The 23,751-nt window shown below is 38.6% G+C and overlaps 1 long non-coding RNA gene across 1 annotated transcript in view; it reads right to left on the reverse strand.

Annotated features, from left to right (window-relative positions):
* Positions 1–9,381, reverse strand: part of LOC136312204 (uncharacterized) — a 66,871-nt gene extending 57,490 nt beyond the window's left edge. Inside the window, exon 1 of the long non-coding RNA XR_010726906.1 lies at positions 9,345–9,381. This is a non-coding gene — a long non-coding RNA (uncharacterized lncRNA). The remainder of the gene's footprint in view (positions 1–9,344) is intronic.
* Between the last annotated feature and the right edge of the window lie 14,370 nt (positions 9,382–23,751).

The raw sequence follows: 23,751 nt of genomic DNA on the forward strand, positions 1-23,751 counted from the left end.
AAAAGTTTGTTGAACTGAACTAAGTCTTGTCTATATACCAGTGAATATCACTATGTATTAGAACTGCATGAATGGGGTTTTAAATGTTACTATGAATTCAGTGCTTTCCATCTTATCATTTTTAAAAAGCTAGAGGCTAAATTTAGACTATTTTTTGCTAGTATATCTATTTGTAATTAGACTGAGGATTATCAGGGAAAGAAAAAAGAAAAGTCAACCTATGGGTTTATTTTTCCCTCTGCCCCAAATCATTTTCTGGAAGGATGATACCTTATAGCTGATATCAAAGATAATTGTACCTGTTTTAGAAACGCCCAGGTTATTTTTAAGTAAAACAAAATGGTACGATTAGAAAAGATTATGTTTGGAAATATTATTTCCTAACTTCTGATCACATGCTTTGAGAGTGCTTCTTTGAATATATGCACTGACAAATATTTTATTAAAAGATAGATTTGTTTACAGCAAAAGCATTTCAGTGCAACAAGGTTATCCACTAGACACTTTTCTATAGTATATTGTAATTATATAGTGCAATTTTAAAATTTCTGATTACAAAAAGAAGCCGAGCGTGAGTTCTAATTATTTACAAAGCTCATATATTAAAAATGTCTAATTTAATATAATGTGAACCAAAGTTAAGTTGTCTAAACTGAAGAATTTTATTGGTATCTTCTTGAGAACGGGACTGATAGGATATAATTAATTAAAAGTTTGAAAATTTATAGCGCTTTTAATTGCCTCACTGAAATATAGCAAAATATACTTGATATAGCTGCATAGTTGACCAGCTAGTAGCTAACTACTGTTATGTGAGATACCATTGGCCATATTTCAGAAATTTAAAAAAGGCAATTCACCTTTTATGAAAATAATTAGGGCAGACGCCAGTTATTCAGAAACATTGCAAGTATGATTGGTTATCATTTACTCATTGTCCTAAATGGTTATCTTTTTAGCAATTAGAGAACCCCCCAAGCTCTATTACTGTTAGAAAGTCAAGATCTCAAAGTAAAAACAGTCTAATAGTAAGGCAGAGCTCCAAAGAACTGTCCACTGTACTCATCAATCTGGAGCCAGGTTCGCTACACTTAAAGGTCCTGGAATAAAGGGTGTAGACTGGATATATTCTCCAATAGTTTTGCTCTTTAGCTGTCTTATGTGTTGATAGAATTGAAAAGATGTTACTCAGTAAGTATTCTGTGAGGATCCATGAACACTGTGCAAGACACAGAAAGACATTGTATGTTCCTGCCCTAATGTAACTTAGAGACTAATGTGGAAGATGCAGTTTAAGCATGAATAATTGAAAAAACAGCAAATGTAATCCATTTTCAAGACATGTCATGGGAGATTAGGAAGTCATCAAGCAGGGAGTTTTGGAGCAGTGGAAAGGGTCAGCCTTCCTGCTACCTGGGGCTAGTTTCTGCGCCACAGATGTTGCAAATGCAGATCGCAGGACTCACTTGTGCTCTGTGGTCTTGATAAAAGCCCTGATTTCAGAGAAAAACATCCCTGGCCTCTGCTGATAAGGTTGATTCAGTGATGCCAAATGGAACTTGTGGTTCCATTTTGATCCAGGCACCCCTTGCCTTTGGAATAGCAATCATCTGGGTCTTCAAAAAAAAAAAAATTGTCCTGGAAATAGACCATGCATTGTTCTGCCAAAAATGGACAAATAGAGAAGGGCCACCAAGCACGTAGCATGGGAGAACTAAGTTGAGAAAATGCATTTGAGGATGAGATTTGTAACTTGCCAAGTTTGAGAGGAGAGAAACAGCTCTGACTTCTCATGTCTCCAATAACTTGCCGCAGACGGACACCAGCCTGAAACTGAGAGAGAGAAGGACTACTGGTGAAATTCCCCAGTCTATGTAGTTTCTGATGAAGCAAAGAAGATTCAGGGGAAATTCTCGTTTTGACACTTCTATTGAAGGTATTGTAGAACAAAGGCATGAATTCAAATGTATATATAATCTTCAAAAACAAAAGTAAAAGTGGTCTTGGTTTTTTAACACTTAAGGCTTTTCCTTACTTTTATTTATATAATTTACTTGGTAAATGTTTAAATGCCTATCTTTTAAACATTAAATACCATCACCACACCTTAAAGTGTGCTAAGTAGCAGCTTACATGCATTAAGAAACTCCAAGGTGTGGGGGAAATTCATTTTTTACCCCCTCAGGATGGCTTTCCCTCTTTATGAAATTATATTACTATTCTCTGAGTCATTGTCTCTCATTGCATGTCTTCTGTGGACTTCTCATTAAAGGGCACTGCCCCCTCTTTCCTAGCGGAGCAGGTTGAGAAAGTGTTCCGGGCCTGGCCCATTGTGCTGGTCACATTGGACAGTCAATTAGAATCCGTCATTGGGGTTTTATAGATAACTCCTGGGGAAAAAAAGCTCACTCTTTTTTCCTTGGGTCATTAAAATGAAATTATACAATTCCAAGGCTGACCAGCCTCTCTGGTTCCAGTGATAGAAGGATGCTTATCACGTACAGGAGAGAATGACACCAATAACCAAGAGAAGGGCAAAAAAGCAGAGACAAGAGATGAAGAGAAAAGAGAGTGAGTGTGCATGCATGTATGATGAGAGAAAGAGATAAAGGCAACTTGTCGTCTCTGAGCCTAGCTGCATCCCTAAATTTCTCAACCATGTGAACTAGATATTTGCTTAGGTCAGCCTGAGTTAGATCCATTTTCATCTATAGCAGAAAGAATCCAGCCCTATACATAAGGTTGAAACTTTGTAATATTAATCCTTTCTCTACTAAAGATGCAACAGAAATTATTCATTTATGCATTTATCCATCCATCCATCCCTCCATCCATCCATGCAATGAACACTTAATAAGAACTTGCTGTGTTTCAGGTTCTATTCACAGCACTTTGGATACAAAGATGACTAAGACATGCTCCCAACACTCAAAGAATTTCCATCCTAGAAGGAGAGATAGATACGTGAATGGATCATTTATAATAAAATGAGAGATTTAAAAATATTGTCAGGAATACACACTCCTAGAGGTGTCTAGGAAGTCGGAGAAAGTTGGGCAGTAAATAGCAGGGATTTGTGGACAAAGAACGATTTGAAGAAGCAGGAATGTGTGAAAAGATGTGTAATGACCTGAAAGTGCCTGGTACTTCTGGGGACCAGTGAGGAAATGGTCACTGTGGCACATGCTGGGAATGGTCAAGGTAGTGGGATGTGAGGCTGGAGAGGTGGTTTATGGAGGAATTGTGAAGGGCTCAATGTGTCAGGCTAAGAACCTTGGATCATCTTAAAGGCAGCAAAATAAAAATGAATAGGAAGATTTTTATTTTTTTACATTTGACATGTTGTTTTGTTGGCGGGCAAAGGAGAGCATGATCAACTTCTTTTTTAGGCACCTTTTTACTTTTTGAATACATAAATGAATGAATAAGTAAAAAATGAGGACTGTGGACATTAGGAGAGGAAAGAATTTTGAAGGTAGGGAGTGGATTGTCCCTCTCTGAAATTTAAAAATGCAATGGTAGATAAAACAGGAGAGGAAGTAACAGATGATTAAGACTGATCTGCTTTTATTTCAATGTTTCCTCAATTTATTATTTTATGTGTGAAGTCTGATGGCTCTATAACCTGCAGAATTAGACCTAATCTTTCCCCAAGTGGGAAGAATCAGTGTATGTCCAGGATATCGAAGGAAAGAGCTCATTACGAAGAGCATGACGGTTTTGCATTGAGAAACAGTCTCACTGTGTTATTGAAAACCTCCAGCACTAGCTCTTTTTGCATTGACAATCCTGCCAGGGGTTCCCACTATGGCAATGTATGGACTGGGCACTCAGGCAAGCCTTAAAGTTAGGACCCCGAAAAGGTCGCCACAACACACTCCCACCACCTTCGAAAGAAGGAAATGTTTGCTTATCAGATGTCAGGTTTCTTGATACTAAGGATTTTTTTCTCTATTCATCAAAGGTAAAATTGACATTTTCTTCAGGCTCGTGGCTTCAAATTGGAGACAAATGGAAATAAAAACAGGTTCATAGAAAAAGGAAAAACAATCTTTTTACAGTATCTTTTACAAACCATGACAATTGCATCTTGATAATTTATTTCGTTTCAGAGACTTCAGAAGAAGCATGATTCAAACAGAAGGAGCATGATTTATAAACTTTAAATAGTAGCAGGTAAAGCCCAATCTGTGACGGAGCGGGAGGCTGCTACAGTGCAATTAAAGATTTCTGGATCACGGGGCAGAAAGAGTGAAACTAATTAAAACAGCTGCAACTTGAGGCTGTGGCCTTGCTCAAAAAGCCTTAAAATCTTGAAATTTTGGTTAGCACATTTAAATGATTAACTCAGATGGTGCTTGCTCTAACTTGCTCAAGTAAAAGTTGTCAGTAGGTCAGAAAAACAGAAACTCATGTATGTTATATGACCACATAGGCAGAAGAGAAAACAACCTGATAGGTCTTTTCCCAAATAATTGTTAACACACCCAGAATCAACCAAATGCCCTGCACTGCTATAAGTGCTTTAGTTATTCATTTAATTCTCACAACTCTGTGAGGTGGGCATCACTATTATCTTCATATTGCAGGAAAGCACATTAATGTACAGATAATAGAATTGGTCTAAGACCAGACAGCTGGTAACAGGTATAATCAGGGACTCAAACTCAGGTTTTCTAGCTCCAGAGTCTGAACTCTGGGAAGTCTGAGAATGGTATGAATTATTTTCTTGTTAAAGTCATCATATTGGGAAAAGTGCTTTGTAAACTGTAAACATTATAATAAAAGAAAACATGGAGAAGATGGGGGGGAGGCAAGAAAATGATCAACATAAAAAAGTTTTAAAAAATCAGGTAGGAGAGAAAGAAGAGGAGGAAGAGAAAATGGATGAAAATAAAAAGCAGATAAGAGGGTGAAGCCTCCTATGTATATAGTAGTAACATCAAGGCTAACGTGCTCAGACTGTGTCTGGCTCCATACTTCTGTTTTTCTTTTTTAACGATTTTATTTATAGTGCCTGATCAGTCAGTGGTACAGTGGATCGAGCATTGGACTGGGACACAGAGGAGCCAGGTTCAAAACCCTGAGGTTGACAACTTGAGCACGGGCTCACCAGCTTGAGCGCTGGGTCACTGGCTTGAGTGTGGGATCATAGACATGACCCCATTGTTGCTGGCTTGATTCCAAAGGTCACTGGCTTGAAGCCCAAGGTCGCTGGCTTGAGCAAGGGGTCACTCGCTCTGCTGTAGCCCCCCGGTCAAGGCACATATGAGAAAGCAGTCAATGAACAACTAAGGAGCCACAACAAAGAACTAATGCTTCTCATCTCTCTCCCTTCCTGTCTGTCTGTCCCTATTTGTCCCTCTCTCTCTGTCTCTGTCACCAAAAAAAAAAAAAAAAAAAAGGTTTGATTTATTGATTTTAGAGAGAAGAGAGAAAGAGATAGAGAGGGGGTAGAGAGAGGAGTGGGAAGCATCAACCAGCAGTAGTCGCTTCTCGCATGTGCCTCGACCAGGCAAGCCCAGGGTTTCAAACTGGCGACCTCAGCATTCTAGGTCGACGCTTTATCCACTGTGCCACCAAGGTCAGGCTGGTCTGCATTTATTGACCACCTGTATTTCCTGTCTTGATTGTCCAGCACGTTCCCTCACTCCAGCCAGGATGACACTCATGACCGCAGAATCATTGCTCGTTCCTTCTGCTGCTGCGCTGGATTGCTGTCCCCGCCCAGGTTCCCTGCACACAGCCCCCTCTTCTTCATTCTTTAACGCTACCTCTAGTTTAGCTCATCTTATGAACCTTTGCTGACTAGTCCAGATTTTAGTGATTTTTTTTTGGACCACTTTGAGAACCACAGAATATTAGAATTTGACCACCTCGGCATTCTCTAGTTAAAATCACTTATTTTACGAAGGAGGGAAACAGAGGCCCAAAGAAGATAGGTAGTTTGTCCAAGCCACCAGCTAGCTGTGACAGTGCCAAAAGCCATGCCAGCTCTCCTTCCACTTCATATAACTCTCCTGCATTGTTCAAACTGATTATATGTGTCAAACTGGACTGTCTCACTCAAGGGCCACGACCCGGTCTTTTCTGACTTTTATACTTTCTGTTCCGTGTAGCACGGTGTGGCACAAAGTGAGTTCTCAATACATGACTGACTATCTAAAAACTAATGCATTTTCTCTTTGGATGACAAAAAGCTGTTTAGAAATAGTAAAGAAAAAATTTTAAAAATAGATCATCAGCTCTGCTGTAATGCAGAATGTTTTCTGTAGCATTTACCTGAGAGCAGTCACAACTCAGGCATATGAGAGATTATCTTCAATTTTTTAAAATAAGTGTGTCTCTTAATAATGATTTAAACCAATGCATCCTCATTAGCTCTTTTTGTGTTCTGTTATGCAAACAATACTTGTCTCTTTCTCAGGGCAGCAAGAAAACTTCTCTAGTGACAAAATATATGCATTTTACTTTCTTAAGTTTCTCCACAAATGGTAAATATAGCAAAGGGACACCTTAAACCATGCAACAAAGGCCTCATTAAACACTTGCTGGCAGTTGATCAAGATTAATGTGTGGGCATATTCACTGGACAAAGTGCATGGAAGACTCTTATTAAACATAACAAATTACAAGGAAATGAATTGGTTCATTACCTTTAATTGTAGCATCCCCAATTGACCACATTACCAGGGTCAAATATGACAACAGATGTGAACTGTGGGTCAATATCATTTTATACTACACATTTATCAATTACTCCAATAGTAGTATTAATAACAAGTAATAATCATATTCTTAAAAGCGTTACAAATAATGTTGTGAAACCAGAAATCACAAGAAGAGGCAGGAGAAGTTTCTGCAGACATGAAAAGACAAGGGAAAGTCCTCCAGTTCTAAGGGAAACACATATGCTGACAGCTTTCCAAAAGGGAGAAAAACAAAGAACCCAGGAGAAAGCAACAGGCATTAGGTAACTATTATGAGCCGTGCATTGCACTATGCCTCTTACAAGCATGACCGCATTTAATCTTCACCAACCACCTTTGAAGTAGATATTTTTAACCCTATTTTCCAAGGGAGGCTACTAGAATTTTAAGAGGTAAATGGTGAGCCTAGACTCAAACCCAGGTGTGTATGACTTCAACTATCAACATCCATTGCCACTCTAGGCTTTTTACCAGTCCCAGATAGTCAATTTGACTAATCTAATGACTTCTTGCCAGTGATGGATTTAAGAGTGGACAATTACCCAAACCTAGCCCATGAAACATGAAGGGCAGGCTGCTCTGGAGATTTCTAGGAAGATTCCTCTTGCTCTTAAAAATAGGTGCACAGAAAAGAGACATCCTTTGGTTTGGGGTACTGTTGCACCTGTAATCCTGAGCGATATACTTGACCTGCTGCAATTAAGAGGGAGGAAAGGTGAGCAGTACCTGGGTCTATGATAGTGCATTTGAATGGCTGATCTCCCTGGCCCAGGACTGCCCTCGCCTCAGCCTCTTGTTATGTGCTATAACACATTTTCTTTTTTGCTTAGGCTACTTTTAGTCTTGCAGCCCCAAACATCTTCTCAGATACAAACTTCATGTCCCTTCAACAAACCCGAGATTGAATTAGAAGCAAAACAGAACCCGGTTGCCTGAGATAGTTTACTGGCAATCTGAACTTGTCCAAGGCACATGAGGGACAGATATCTTAAAACAGCAAAGGATAGTTGAACAGGAAAGTGACAAGCGTGTTTACAGTGATGGCGCTGGGCCAACGGCTTAACACCAACTGCATGTTTCACCTCTAATGACACCTTCTTCAAAGGGACTTAAGGCAGAGGGAGCCCTTTGTTTGGGGTCAGTTATGATGAATATATTCTCTTTGGTCCTTGGTTCCCCTCACAGAATACCGCAGCCTTTTGGAATGGGTCCGACTTGCAGAAAGGAGTAAAAATTAGCCAAGCCGGAATCATGTCTTGCCGCCCCTTCCTGCCTGCACATCCTGTGATGTGTGCACTGCCCAGGTCAGAGAGTAAGTAACAGTACCATTACAGGTGTTTAGAAGGGGTACCTTCAAAACCAGTTTTGTGGGTCCCTGGTCCTTGGCAAGGCTGATCTGGGTCATTGCAGCTCTTCTAAGTAAAGTGGATACATATTCCCAGGTACTGCTATCGAGGCGCTCTGGGCATGTTCGTAGAAAAACGAGAAATGTTAGAGTTGCCTTGCATTGTAGATCCTTATGGTTGTAGAACAGGGCAATGTTTCTGGGAAATAAGAGTGTGTGTGTGTGTGTGTGTGTGTGTGTGTGTGTATATATATATATACACACACATATTTATATATATACAAAGCAAGAGGATCAACTGAAAAAAATCAGTGCATGGAATGTGGAGTTAATGGAAAAGAACAGAGATGACATAGCCATTTATGTGGGTGAAAATTCTGCCTCTGTCATTGGATGGCTCTGTGACCTTCAGTAATTCCTCCTGACCTTCTCACTTTCAGTTTTCTGATCTCTTTGTTGGAGATCGATCACAATACTGATGTTGCAGGAGAGTTCTAAGGTTTGGAGATATTATCAGCTTACTTCCTGAACACTTACACAATCCCATGGCCCCAACACTTGAAGGAGATTATCTCACTACTGCACGAGGTGCATATTTTCTTCCTTTGCCCATTTTGCAGATGTGGAGACTGCAGCATAGACAAGAACAGATAACCAACTGAAAGTCATACAGCCAATGCAATGGGAAGAGGAGTGGAAAGCAGGGTTGTTGACTCCATTCATCCAGACACTGCTCAGGGGCTGGGGTACGTATGGGCTGGGTGGCCCACCCGGCTCAGGCTCGCCCCTGTGACCCGCCCAGGGGAGCTCCTCTTTCCTGAGCCTTGCTCTCTGCCTTACTTGTAGGATTTCTGAGCACTGGACCATTTTAGTCATAACCCACTTCACTTCTTCCTGCCAGAATTTTTTTCTTTTTCAGAATCCAGCCTCAAGCTAAGGTTAATAGTATGTATTGGGTAAACTTTGCATCCAAATTTAAACCTCCTTTGATTTTACAAGGGTTTCTTCTTTCTGATGAGATCCTTAGTTATTGTAAGAGCTAATATTGAAGCCTCTAAAAGAGAAGTCATTGAGACAAAAGCCTCTGCCAAGAGCAAAATTGTCCAATTACAGGTCATCAGTGTGCTGAGACGGGTGTGCCCTTTCTACTTTCTGGGTGGCCCACATGCCCTCCCCTCCACTTCACAGACTCAGCCTGCCCAGTTCCTTCCCCTCCTGCCTCCATCTCCAGTTAGTGGCTGTCAGGTTTAAGAGGATTGGCCCCGGGGGATTCCTTCCCTCCAGCTTACCTTCTGAGCTGTCCCAGTCGGCCACAAATCCACTGGGAAGATTCCCACACTGAAGGCTAATCAGGCCTTCATCAGAATTTATATGATTTGCAGGTTCTGCAAAATCCTTTCTAACCCAGCACACTTTCACAATGTGCTGTTTCTGGACTCTGTCTGCATGCCCTGAGCTATGTCAAGCATTATTAACATGTACAAACTTGGCTCAAGGTTGATGTTTTAGATCATCTGGGTGGTGTCATTTCCCCTTTCCCTTCACTCCTTTCAGGGTGACACTTTTTACTTTTTTTCTCTTTTTCCCTCCCTTCTTCCCTCCCTCCCTTCCTTCCTTCCATCTTTCTTTCTTGCATTTTATTTATCCTGCCCATTCAACTGTTGCTTGTTTCCACTGCTGTCACACTTGGAATTTAAAGGTAATCTGACATCAGAATAGTGTTTCTTTGGGCCCTGGGCATTGCTGTGGGTCCTGGCTTCCTCTGACAGCCCATCCCTGTGTCAGCTATGGAATAGAGGCCTTGAGGTCCTCCAGGTAAGACTGAGTCCTAGGTAAATGAGTGCAGCCCAGGGAGTCCCTGATATCTAGGGGTGGGTCACACTGAACAACCCAGCTTAATATTGATCTCTCTGGAAAGCTTTCTTCAAGCCCACAGTCCCCATTCTAGGTTAGCTTGAAAAATCCCTCCTCTGCTTTCCCACATTACCCTCTCTACAGCTGGTACCCTGACTTGTCTTTCTCTCCAAAGAGATAGTGGGAGCCTTGTGGGCAAAGGCTGTGTATTCAACATCTCTGTATCCCTAGTGCCAAGCACATTTTCTGGCACATAATGTGTCCCCAAAAGGTTTGTTGAGTCAACAACTGAATGAAGTGGGCTTGTGAATTCTCTTTAGAAAACACTAGTTTTGATCTTACTTTACTATCTTCTCTTTGGAAGGAGATGCCCAGGCTATATCAATACATAATTAATGAAAGTGATGGATAAAGCACATTACAAAATAAGTAGTGTGGAATAATTAATTTTAAATACCTCAAGGCACTTTGTTTAGAAACAGTTTCTAAACTGTTGGAGATACCTGCCAAATATACCACAAAACAAGAAATGACAGGAATTTATTTGTTTGGTTTTTTTAGGCAAATCTTGTTGGATAGATGTGTCCATGTTATTTGCCAAGGATCTCAAATTCTGGGCTGTTTGGGTGATCAGAAATGTCATAAGGGACGCCCTAAAAACCAGAGTGTTATAAAGGCAAAGGAGAGTGAATATAAGGCATGGCCAAAGAAGTCGCTGAAAATGTGTAAAAAAGTATGTTTTAACTATGTTCCCAAATTGTACTATCTCTTTACAATCTCGCTTCCTTGCCCTTTCTTACTGTCAATGGTCATCTTCAATTTTTGGCCCTCTGCATGCATTCTTAATCTCAGCTTCCATTAAGCTTCCAGCTTTGTCTGGCCTCTTCCATAATCTCTTTTGTAAGAGATGTCTCCAGAGGAGTTAGCGGTATGGATGCCTCTTACAGATCAACCAACAAATGGCCTGAGCATCTTTATATATCAACCTATCTCTAATAAATTATCAGACATAAGTGGGTTTCTCAACTTAATGGATGATATGTTGTTTTTTCCCTAAGAACAATTCTAGAATTTGCTGCAGAAAAATTCAAATGCTACTTTTAGGAGCTTTGAGTGGGTTGCTACCAGTTGACAACATTTTATCTTGGCTTCCTTGAAACAATTATGTACTTGGATATACTAGCAAAATTCACTTTCGGATGCCAAACTGGCAAAAACTCATGGTGCCCGGTATTGTCTATGAAAGAGTAAGACATAAAGGTGAGAGTTTCTACTTTATTACATCTCTTGAAAACAATTGACAAGTTAATGTTTTGTTTGTTTGTTTGTTTGTTTTATAGTACAAGCAACAGATTGCATGAATACTTACTTGAGCTCAACTCACCTTGCCAGTCACTCAGCTATCTGGCAGTTAACAAAAGGTTTTAAGATAGAAACTGGACTATTTAGCCTTCATTAATCATTCATACTGTTCAAACACATCATCCAGTAACTGAAGAGGGGAGTTAATGGTAGCTAAGCTTGAGTCTGTTGTCAAAAGTAGGTTTAACTTTCTATGAACTCACTGGACACAAAGAATTCTGCCTGCTTACTATTCCAAATGTCACCAGCCAGGAGCAAACGGATGACTACTAATGGTAATTAAATACCTCTGAAGCCATTTGTACCAATAACAAAGAGTTACTGTCAGAACTTGAATGAAGTCCATCTGCCCATTTTAAAAGAATGTTAACATTATATAAGCGATAAAGCAGACAGCAACAACTAAATAAACAGACAAACAAATAAGTGTGGTGATAACATTTCCCTAGATGAACACTTGATTTCTTTGGTCTTTTCTTTGGAAATAGAAGATTAATGAAAATATTCTGTAATTCTTAGTTGTTTCAGTTCCTCTTTGGCTCATGAAGTAATTAGAAGGAGGTTTTTAGTAAAGGTTCTCCCATTTGTAGTCCCAAAGCTGTGAAAAGAAAAAATTGGTTGAATTTCTATTTGACTTTTTTTTCCTGCCTTGCAAACTTCCTGAATTCAGTTTCTATTACTGATTTTTTAAATTTCATATGCTCTCATCTCCTTAAGTGAAAGGAAAAAAAAAGAGGGTAGATTTTTTTTCTGCTTTCTGTCTTCAGAGCGGAGGATCCTACAGTTGCTACTCCTTGCACAGATGGATTGACAGCCCCGTGTTTTTCTTTGGTGGGCTCATCTATTCAACTGCCTGAGGCCCCTGCAAGGGGCCGTCTGACTTCTGTTGGACATCCACTGTGATTTCCTCTGCATCTTCATCTTTTTCTACTGTGACGAGACAAAATATGAAAAGATATTGCATGAAAGAACCAAAGGGTGAAGAACATCTAAATGCTTTTGAAATGCACCTAAAATGCTAGAACAGCCAGAATAAAAGTGCACAGAGGGTTCTGAGAGAGAGCTAATGCATTCATCAAGCCTTTGGAAAGGCAGTTTCTTGTAAAGATATGGACTTCATTAAATCAGTCAAAGGGTTTTAATAGCTCTCTTTTCCCAGGAGGTAGAAGTACTTGTATATCTGATGGTTCAGTTCTAGTGAGAAGAGAAAGTGGCAAAGGAAGAAGAGGAATAGAAGGGTATTAGTAGCAATTGTGTAGTGGGGGTAAATGAGTAGTGAGAACGTAAACATGCAGCCATGCCTTCACATAATGCTTACAGCAGTACCAGAGAAGGAATGCAAAACATCTAGGAGGCACAGAGAGCAAAACTAAGAAAAAAAATGGTTGTATGAAATTAAAAAAATGGCAGCCTGTGTCAATTAGGTTTTTCAATGTTCTGAATAAAAAACTTAAACTGTTTAAAAACAATCTGAGTATTGTACTAGAGGTAGTACAGGCTTCAAGATTGGTTTGATCTAGCTCAGCAATGCTTCTCAAGGCTCTGCCCCTTTGCTCTTCCTTTTGTTCCTAGGGACAGCTTTATCATGAGTCTCATTTCACACATAGTTGCAAGATGGCTGCCAACAGCTCCTGTGACTACATTCTTTCTCTTATATGTTGAGAGAGGGAGAGAGAGGGGTGGGTCTTGTTTATAATGGGAATGGGCTCAAAACTGATTAGTCATTCAGTGCTCACATCAGGAATTGGGGGTAAAAGATCAATGATGACTCTCAAACTGCAGAATGGTGGTGGCGGGGGGAAGAGTGATAGGACAGATGTGGCAGGTCATTTCATCATGTGTGCCACTAACCAAGCATATCAATTCTACATGGGTCCTAAGAAGGGAGACGTTGCATCAGGTAGATGTTTTCTCTGCTTCCTTATTACATAGAGTTATCTTAGAAGCATTTACAGTATTTCTCAAAGTTATAAGACCAAATTTTTAAGAACTGCTTAAATGAAGATTCCTGGACCCTTCCTGAGATTTTCTGAATCATATAGTTTCTGTGAGTGGCAAATGGAAATTTGCATTTTTAGCAAGTATCGTGTGTGGTTTTTATGACTATTTAAGAATGAAATTTCATAGAAACTTGCTCAAAGGTAAAGGTATCAGGAGACTTTCTTGCCTTTTAAAGATCTAACAAAGTTTCTTACAGTACCTTTGCAAGCTGTCTCAAACAAAAATAGTTGCCATCCTACTTACAACTGATATTAAAATGAACCTTATTTTATCTTTGTAAAATGTAAAAATCTTTTATTAAAGCTATCTATACTATATATTTTATGTTCATTATTATTATATATAACATTTATTTATTTTATATAAAGTTATTATATATATAATTTTATAGGGAGAGTGGAATAAGTCTAGCTCTTTGGCACCATGCAGGCAAAAACAATTATGCATTGCATTTTTCTCTTTTTCAGAGCTACATTTGGAATTATTCACACACACTTAAATTTTATTTAGTTTCATTTTGAATCCTATGATGGATATTGCCATATTTATAAATATTTACTGAGACAGATGATACACTACTATATTTGGGAAAAGGGTAAAAAAACTACTAATTTTACTTGGCTTCTTTATATCAAGTAAAAATTCATTTTCTCCTATTGAAATAGATGAAAAAAAGAATGAGGTTTTGTCCTCTGGCTGACCAATGATTTACAGGTAAAACTTTTCTTTACAAAATTAGTGGGTTTTTATTATTATTTCTTCCTTATATACTGAGATAGGTAAGTAACTATCTTTATTATTATCCTATATTATCTGGTTGGTGATGGTGAGTCTCAAAGCATGAAGAACCTGAGTGAGTTTTCCAATGGGTTGGTATTTAAGGGACATGATTTCTACATAAATTATGTGCACAGATTTTAAAATTACTTGTTTATTTAAAAATATTATTGTGTATAGAATATACACTAGGGTACTGTGCTAAATGTTGAGGATACAGTAATCAATAAAACATGTGGTACTTGCCCTCATGAAGTTCATTGTCTAATGCTGTGCTACACAATGTGATATCCACAAGCCACATACGGCTTTTTATATTTAAATTAAATAAAATTAAAACTTAGTTAATTAGTTAGACTAGTCACAGTTCAAGTGCTTATTAGCCACATACAGCTAGTGGCCTTGTATTGGACAGTACAGATATAGAATATTTCTATCATTACAGAAAATCCCATCCAGCAATACGGGGGGGGGGGGTAGAATCAAGCAGACTACTTCAAATCATGGTTCCAACACTTAATAGTTGAATTATCTTGGAAAAGTTACTTAATTTCTCTGAAAATCAATTTTCTGATTTTGAAAAATAGGAATATAATAGCTATGCATAAAGCCATATGAAGATTACATGAAATAACGTTGGGACGGTTTTTAGGTGAGTATGTAGCATATGGTAAACACTCAGCAGTTCTGGACTGCCATCAACCTTTTCAGCAGTGAACATTCTGTTATACATGGAGGCATTGTATGCTTCTTTAATTTTCATTCAGCAGATACTGGAAGGACAGGAGAAGATGGGTGTTGGCTGTGGTCCCTTGTCACGTAGATAGCATTCTAGAGTTATCCAGTGAGGTGTTTTTAGATCTTCTGTGCCTGTTTCTTTGAATCATGAACTGCATGGGTGTCACAAATCACTCTCACAATATATTAGACCTCTTCTAAACATGAGAGGATTTGGAAACCCACCCAACTCTTTCTTCTAGTACTAACTGATAAACCAAGGGTCATATAGATTTTGTGACTTTTAAAAAATTATATTGTAGTAAGTGGACACAGCCACTTGGATGAATTCATCAACACCATCTTAGGCAGAATTACCTGCTAATATAGGATAGCAAACAGTTTTATCTCTAGGGCCAACTACAACCAACTGGTAATAGCTTTCTATAGAACTTTTGAGAAGTATTGCAAGGCCTATCAGAGCACACCAAGAAAGACTCTGTTATCGATTAGTGATGCCTACCAAGGGCATGAGAGTTAGGAAGGATTGATACATATTTATTAACTTTTTTTTATTTTATTTTTTTCATTTGATATATATATATATTTATTACCTTTTTTAAAGGACAAGTTGATTACAGAAACAAGCAGCTTTCTTAGTTTGGGCTACTATTACTAATTGCAGCCATTTTCAGTAGACTAAAGTTTATCTGTCTGAGGTCTAAAGTCATCTCAGGCCTTTTTATTTAGACCTTAATCCCATGAGCCATTGGCTTCACCATCTGTGAGTCTAAGGTTTAAAATCCTGCACCACTTGATGGCAGGGAGCAAGGACTGTGTTTTACGTTTCACAGTCCATTAGTTAGATCAGATGACAACTTTTGAGATATGTAATTTATACTGTTCCTTAGCTCCCAAATGAATGAGAGGTGAGAGGAAATCATTATAGACATAAAGGTCTCCTTAACATGCCATTTCACTATGTCACTACCTACTCAGAACCCTCAGTGGCTCCCTACTGCTAATAAGCATCTCCTTGTAACTTTCAAAGTAGTCTACAATCCAGCCTCTGTTTCTAGCCTACTTTTTTACAATTTACCAACAGCAATAGTCCATTCCAGAGCATATCAAAGCCACATGGTACCCAGCTTATTCTTCTTGATAATAATTCCATTTGTGGTGGTTTGATCCTTTCAACCAGATTACTTGTATTAAAAAAATAGGGCTACATCACCAGTGGATAGAGTGTCAGACTGGGATGCAGAGGACCCAGGTTCAAACCCCGAGGTCGCCAGCTTGAGCACAAGCTCATCTGATTTGAGCATGGGCTCACCAGCTTGAGTGCAGGCTCGCTGGCTTGAGCCCATGCTGGCTTGAGCCCAAGGTTGCTGGCTTATGCAAGGGGTCACTTGCTCTGATATAGCCCCCTGGTCAAAGCACATATGAGAAAGCAATCAGTGAACAACTAAGAAGCTGCAACAAAGAATTGATGCTTCTCATCTCTCTTCCTTCCTGTCTGTCTGTCTGTCCCTATCTGTTCCTTTGTCTCTGTTAAAAAAAATAAAAATAGGGCTACATTTCCATGTCTTCTAAACTTCCCAATCCATTGATTGCAGCACTAAGTAGGTACCAAATAGATAAGACCCTTGAGGATATGGACCCTCTAACAGGTATTGGGTTCAACAGATATTTGTATTTTAATAATGTTTCATTAATTCCCTGATTGAAAAAAATCCAAAGTGATGTATTACTATTATTTTCTGTTAAAGATTAATTGTAGTGGGAAATGTCTGATTTTATAAAGGAAAGACCACGATGTCGTCTACAATAGGAATTGATTGACACAGAAATAAAAGTACATCCTTCTTCTAATAGCTTCTTGAGGCAGCTTTTTGGGAGAGACCCGACTAATTGACTCTAATTTCTGAAGGGGGTATATGTATAGCTGATGAAAAGAGGGTAACTCTGGACATATATTTATAGTAATAAATTATGATTAGTAATTTCAAACTTAAAATTTCAAACTCTTAATATGTAAAAATGTTGATTCCTAAACACTTTTACCCCAATATTAAAAATTATATTACCTCAATATGTTGTAAAATAAGTATAATAAGATTGGATACTTTTGCAATCTTTTGGACTATGGATTTAAGGTATATTAGAATCATTTCCAACATAAACACTTCCTTTTGTTCCAACTAAAATCATGAATGATTTAAAGGGGAAAAACTGAGGAAAAGTGGAAATGAGTGAAACTAAAACGATTCTTGTTTTATTAGTAAAACAAGTTTACATAGGAATTGTTAAATATAAAAAGAAAACAACTGTTTAGTGATAACTAATAGGCAGGTGTAGAATCATAATTTTATAATATTATTGAAAATTGTGGCAAAATTTTACTATTAATGCTACATTTAAGTCACAGAAGTAGTAAAATAATTTGAATTCTGGAGGTGTGAAAGTATGTAACACCTCTCCTCTTCTTTTCCCTCTTCCACCTCTTCCATTTCTCTCTCTCTCTCCTCCTTCTTGTCTCCCCCTAACTTGTCAATTTATCTGATTATATATTAGATCTACCTTCTTATCTGAAACACTAGCTTTCCAACAAATTCCAACATGGAATTAAATCCTGACATACAAGTGCACAGATAACAATTTTTATGAAAAGCAGTGAGTTGGATTTGGTTTAGGACTGTTCCCCATAGGCTAATACATATCAGAATACTAAAATAAAAGTGCATGTGAATATTCCTAGGTAGGAGGAGTGTTATGCCTCTAGTCTTATTCAGCTATTTGACACCACCCAATGCACAGGTCTCATGCCTTTACCCATGTCATGCCTTATTGCTAGAAACACTCTTTCCTGCCTGTCTTACCTCAGTAAGTTCTGTTTATCCACTGGGCCCTGATTAATCCCCAGGTACCCCTGTGCACACGCACACACTCACAATTTTGGCTAGGTCAGGGATCAATGTCTCTGTTCCCACAGCACTCTGGACTTGCCTCAGTCACAGCAGGTGAAGCTTGTACTGTCACTTGTTACCTTACTTGTCTTCCTCCATGCTTGCTCTTTGAGGACAAGGAGATATTTTAATTTACACACAACTCTAGCACCTAGCTCAATGCCTGGCATTGAATAGAAACTCTCAGTATAATTGGTTTAATGAATACATAAGTCAGTAAAATTTTATTCAAGATGCTTCAGAATTACTGAATTAATAAATGTACTTTATCATTAGAATATTAACTCTTCAAGGACAAGAACTATATCTGGCTTCTTTATTAATCCTCAATGCCTAGGGAAATCTTTTTTACACCCTGAGGTGTTGACAGAAATGCTTGCCATGGGGGTTGAATTGTTACTTTCAGGTAGAAGCAATAACCATAATAAGGTTGGGATAAAAGGAAGTTGGTTTTCTCAACAGAGGCTACTGGTTTGTAGTTTTTATATAATTATCAATGCCTTTAAAGCAGCATTTCCAAAATTTGTCTGAGAATCATCTGAGGGGCATCTGCTAAAACTCTAGCTCCCCTGTGCCCACCCCAGACCTATTGCATTAGACTCTCCAGGAATGGGGATTTCTGCCCCTTTCTCCTCCGATGCAAGGGGTTTGGGATACTATACATGGGGTGTGAAGCAGTTTTATCTAAGCTCTTTGAGAGCCAAATCTTATATTCAAAATGATAAATTTTCTTTTTTCTCTCAGATTATACAAGGTACATTCTAGCTTTGTTCATCAGAATGATTCTAAATACTGAAAAATTCCAAATTAATGACAGTCTATAATAATTAGGATTCTTTTGTTAGCCAAATTATCTGATTTGAGCAGCCTGGATCTGTTCAAATTAAATTTAAACAAAAGCTCAATAAGAGACAGTGAGACTTAAAAAAGCATCTTTTTCAACTTTTGTCCCAATATTTTATAAATGATTACAAATTAAATGATAGTTTTTACCACTAGCATATGATTCTATGTCAGCTGGGACCCCAGAAATCTTTCTCAGTCCTTTTGCAGGTGGTTACAGGAACTGTCATTTAGAAAGCAGTTTTGTAGACTACTTTGTGGTCATGTGTGACCTTTTCAATATTACAGATATATATTTACCTAGTAAAGAGAGTGTTGTATTAACAACTAAAAAACAAAACCAACAAACAAATAAAACACAAAGCATAACATACCAAGCTTACTTTGAAAAAGTCAACCTCCCATCCCCAAGGTTTCTCCTTTGAAATCACTTTGAAGACTTAGGGTCAAGGAGGAAGATGAGAATGGCCCCTTTACCAAGGATTTGACCATTTCTACAAACTGATCTTATTCACCAGGTGATTCTATAACCTCCCTTATACACCAAACATGTATACATGTGTTTAACCACTCCCTGCCACTACTGTAAAGCAAATTACGAGGAACAAAGGACATTAGCCTTCCTGTGCTGAGGAGTGAGGTAACCTGCAGAACCACACAAGAGAGACAGAACAAACAAGGAAGAACTAACTGACTAATGAACAGGACAGGAAACTGGACCAGAAAAACAAACAGGCAGAGAAAGCAAGTGATCATCAAGCAAAGGAGCAGTGTCTCTGCTAACCCTGGGAGTCTGGAGCTCACCTGGCACCCACCTGCTGAACACCTGGGACTGAAGCCTTTTGTGGGTTTCAGCTCCCTCTCTTCCTCACCCTGAAACAGATAAGGTGGTAGAACAACCAGGAGAGCTGCATCTGTAGCTCTATGCTCTTTTCCCTGTCGGGAGACCCATAAATACTTTATTGCCAAGAGCCCATAGTCAGAGCAATGGTTACACAAACAAGTAGCAGGCAGGATGCACTGAAAGTAATAAAAGCTATAATGCACCTGGATTAAAGGAAAGCTGCTGCTTGCTGTGTAACCAGGTTCAATTATAGCCATCTAGAGGTGAGGATGACATTGAGTAATTATAAATAAATATTTAAAGTTAGTTTCTAATTCAAAAATCCTTTCTACGGTGTTATGTGTGGAGCTCCAATATAGTGGACACACATATTAAAAACAACTGACAAATATTTATTGAGCACCTACTCTGAACAAGGTATTGTTTTGACCCTCAATAGAGCCAATGCCATATAATGTACATATTCAATATATTTTATTAAAGATAGTTAACCTGACAGAGGTGTTGTATGTGCAAAGGTGCCTGAAAAGATTGGTTTTATATTAACACTTGTTTCCAAAATGCTCATTTGAAGACTATTCAGGGTGGAGTAGAGGTGTGGGTGGGGAACTGTTGGAGAACATTCAAAGAGATTGATTCCTTTTATAATGGGACACAATGGATTTGCCATTTTCTGATTCATATATAGCTTTTCATAGTGAAAATACCCAAATTCTATTTTCTTAGTGAAATTATATTTGTCCTGCTTGAAAACACTCTTGCAAATTTTCTTAAGGAAAATCCTTCAAAGGTAAGTCAGAATCATTTCTATATTCTTTTCTATATTCTTTTTTTTAAAATATCATTTCTATATTCTTAACTTTAAATTAATCAGAGGGGAAAATGTTTTTCATGGCAAGAAGTGAGGTTGCTATACAAAATTAAAACCATGAAATCCTATGTATTTCCAAAAGATGAGGCACAAATTTGGCTCTGTGATTTCTAACAGCCAATGGAAGAAAAAAGGGGAACACGGCCAGTTATAAGAGACAGTGTGTACATGAAAGCAAAAATAAAGCAATGTTCCAAGCAAAGAACAACCATATGGATATTGAGACTAGAGAGAAATGTCTCCTACAGCTGCTCTTAGAAAAGATTCTGAGCTACAGGGAAAAAAGCACCTGTACAATGTCATTAGGATAAATATCCTTTGCCTTATTTTCTTACTTTTGATTTAAACTATCTTGCTGAATTGCATGCATTATTGTAAAACCTCCAAATTTGTTTGGAACATGGTTGGGACAAGTGGGGAGATAGAAAATAGACCTGTTGGGATTAGGAAATGGAGACCCAGCCTGCTGGAACCCCATTTCTATGACTTTCTAAGTGTTGGTTCAGTCTCACTGTATTATACTTTTCTTTTTTTTTTTTTTTAATGATTTTTTTTTCAAACAGTGATTTTTCTTTTTTTTTAATTTTTTTTGTTTTTTATTTATTCATTTTAGAGAGGAGAGAGAGGGAGAGAGAGAGAGAGAGAGAGAGAGGGGGGAGGAGCTGGAAGCATCAACTCCCATATGTGCCTTGACCAGGCAAGCCCAGGGTTTCGAACCGGCGACCTCAGCATTTCCAGGTCGACGCTTTATCCACTGCACCACCACAGGTCAGGCCTATGATACTTTTCTAAGAAAAACTTTGAGTATACCTTCTTCACTCTACAAATAAAATGATTTTTTTGGTTACTGTACTAGACAAAAATACAAAGCTGTGGCTTTCATGGCCCTGACAGTTCTGGGCCCACCCGGTAGATGTTCAAAAAAAGAAATCCAGTCCATCTCTCTCCATCCATGTTGACCTTTGAACGGAACATGCCATGGAGAATAACTTGGCACTTGAGCTTATTAAAAACTGCACTTTTTTCTCCCCCTTGAATATTTTATTTTTCCCCAATCTACCTGTACTTTTCCATCTCTGCATCTTTGCCCAAGGGAGTGTCCGCCTCTAGAATGCTCCCCCCTCCCCTTTGTGTCCCATCCACCATAGAAATCATACTGTCTTTTCTAGGTGACCCCAAATGCCACTTCTACCAAGAAGCCTTACCCATTTACTCAAATGTGATCATTTCTGCCCAAATATCTGAGTCCCTCATTTAACACATTCTGTATGGCATTATAGACACCTAAGGATAAATGCCCTTCTTATTTTAGATTAAAAGTTTCCTGAGCTCCTTTTTTGCAACTTAAAGAGAATCCATGATTCCTTCAAAATAAACAGGTTAGTTTTAAAAAATTCCCTGAATATATTCATCTTTATAGTTCATCTTTATACATTCCAGTGTCCCTCATGCCTCCCCACCGCCACCACCAGGGGCTCAGGACAATGCCTGGCACTAAACTGTATGCTCTTGTTAAGGATTGTGGAGAAAATGTCCATGAATAAACATTGAAGCAGTACGTGTAAATGGGATTTAAACTTAGAAAACTTGGGTTTGGGTCTCAGCTTTCCTTCTTACGTGGGAAAGTCTGGGACAAGTTGTTTAGTCTTTCTAAGGCTCAATTTTTCATCTGTCAACTGAAAATAACACTAAGTCACTGCCCTGGGCTATTAGAAGGATTAAATGAGATAATGAACATGCTAGGATTTCATTAGTTGTAAGCACTATGGCAATGTCAGTTATTATGATTGGAGCTAAAGCAACTGTGTGTACACAATCATTGGAGTTACTCTTGGTGGCCTGTTAGTTGTAAGTAGCCTGATGATGAGGCAGTTTTAGCTTGGTACCACTTTCTCTCTCTTTGTCACATTTTATGACATTCTATAAGCACTATTTATCATTCCATCCTCCCAACAGTCCTCCAGATTACCTATTCTATCTTCTCTAGCAGAACTTAGAAAGAATTGGAAGAACAGAAAAACTGAAACAGCTTCATAAAGTTCTATTCCAGAGCTTTTATAAACTGACTATATATTTAATAGGTTGAAAACATTTCTAGTTCAACTTAGGTTCTAAACGTTGTCACTTTGGTGTGAAATATCTGGTATGAAAAAAGTCTCTAATGTATAAACACTAACTCTGAATAGTGCATTCTTAACAAGGGTCTTAAAACAAGGATTTCAGCTCTGTAGCATTACAAATTCAAGCAGGGTCTAGAAGGTTGGCAGGCCAGGCCAGGCCACTGGAGATCTCTTAGGAGGAGATTGTGAGGGACCTCATTGGAAGAAACTTCACTAGCCAAGGGAATGGAGTTTACAGAGTGGATGCAATTATGATGGTACATTATTCTGTCTTTATTCAGATAGTATTCTGGCTTAGGCCCCATACCGCCACTTTAACAGGGAAAAATATATTAAAATAGCTAAATTAGTATAGAAAAATGCTAAGAAAAGAAAGCCAGAACTGCTCTGTGGCCCCACTAACAGTGTAATGGATAGAAGAAGAGGCTTAGAATCTTTTCCCGTATAGTTCAGAGACTACAAAAAACCAAATTAAACCAAGCATTAGAAGTTTTGCTATAATCAGAAGAAACTGGTGATTTCCCTGGTATGATATGGGACTAATGTGGCCAGTGTTAGAGGCAGAAGAGGGCCACAGTGGCAGAGGAGTTAACCTAGTGCCCTGGGACATGCCCAGTCATCTCTGAGCTCCCATGGGGCAGGCCCCTAGTGATGGCTGAAGGATCTATGTTTAAGGGCAGACATGAGAATGCACTCTAAAGACACCTTGAATTTGAGTAAGATTGGAGTTGCCACTATTCTGTGGGAAGAGACTAGGCCAGACAAATGCTTTTTGTTTATATTAATGTAACACTCTCAAACCCCTCTCCAGAGCTTGGGGAACCATAGGTAATACCTACATAATCAATCCCACTTATTGATCCCTCCTGTGACCCAACCTCACTCACTCACCTTTGCCATCAGGATCACCATGAATGCATGCTGGCCCAAAGCCACCTCATTTTTCTCCCTCCTCTTTGACTCTGGTGTCAACTATTATTCTTCCTTCTTCGTACTTGTGCAGAAAAGAAAGTGGAATGACCCTAAGAGGAGATATCCTTTTGTCCTGAGTTGAAACAAGGAAACTCTTTTTTCATGGAAACAAAGTTTTTCATAATGTGTGGCTTCTGAAGAGTCTCAGAATTTTAGATGAGCTGCAGGATAGCATAAGTTGTTTTGTAGGGATCTAACCTTTATAACATTGATTATGTCATTCTCATGGGACTATAAAATTTGTGTTCCAATCAACTACCTTCTTCAGCAATATCTACCAGGCTGAGAGGCCTAAATGGAGAAGAACTTGACTCACTTATTTTATACTCCATAAGACAGACTCACTTCATGTTGGTTGAATTAAGTCAC

Source organism: Saccopteryx bilineata, chromosome 8, assembly GCF_036850765.1.
Source record: "Saccopteryx bilineata isolate mSacBil1 chromosome 8, mSacBil1_pri_phased_curated, whole genome shotgun sequence".
NCBI classification, from domain to species: domain Eukaryota; kingdom Metazoa; phylum Chordata; class Mammalia; order Chiroptera; family Emballonuridae; genus Saccopteryx; species Saccopteryx bilineata.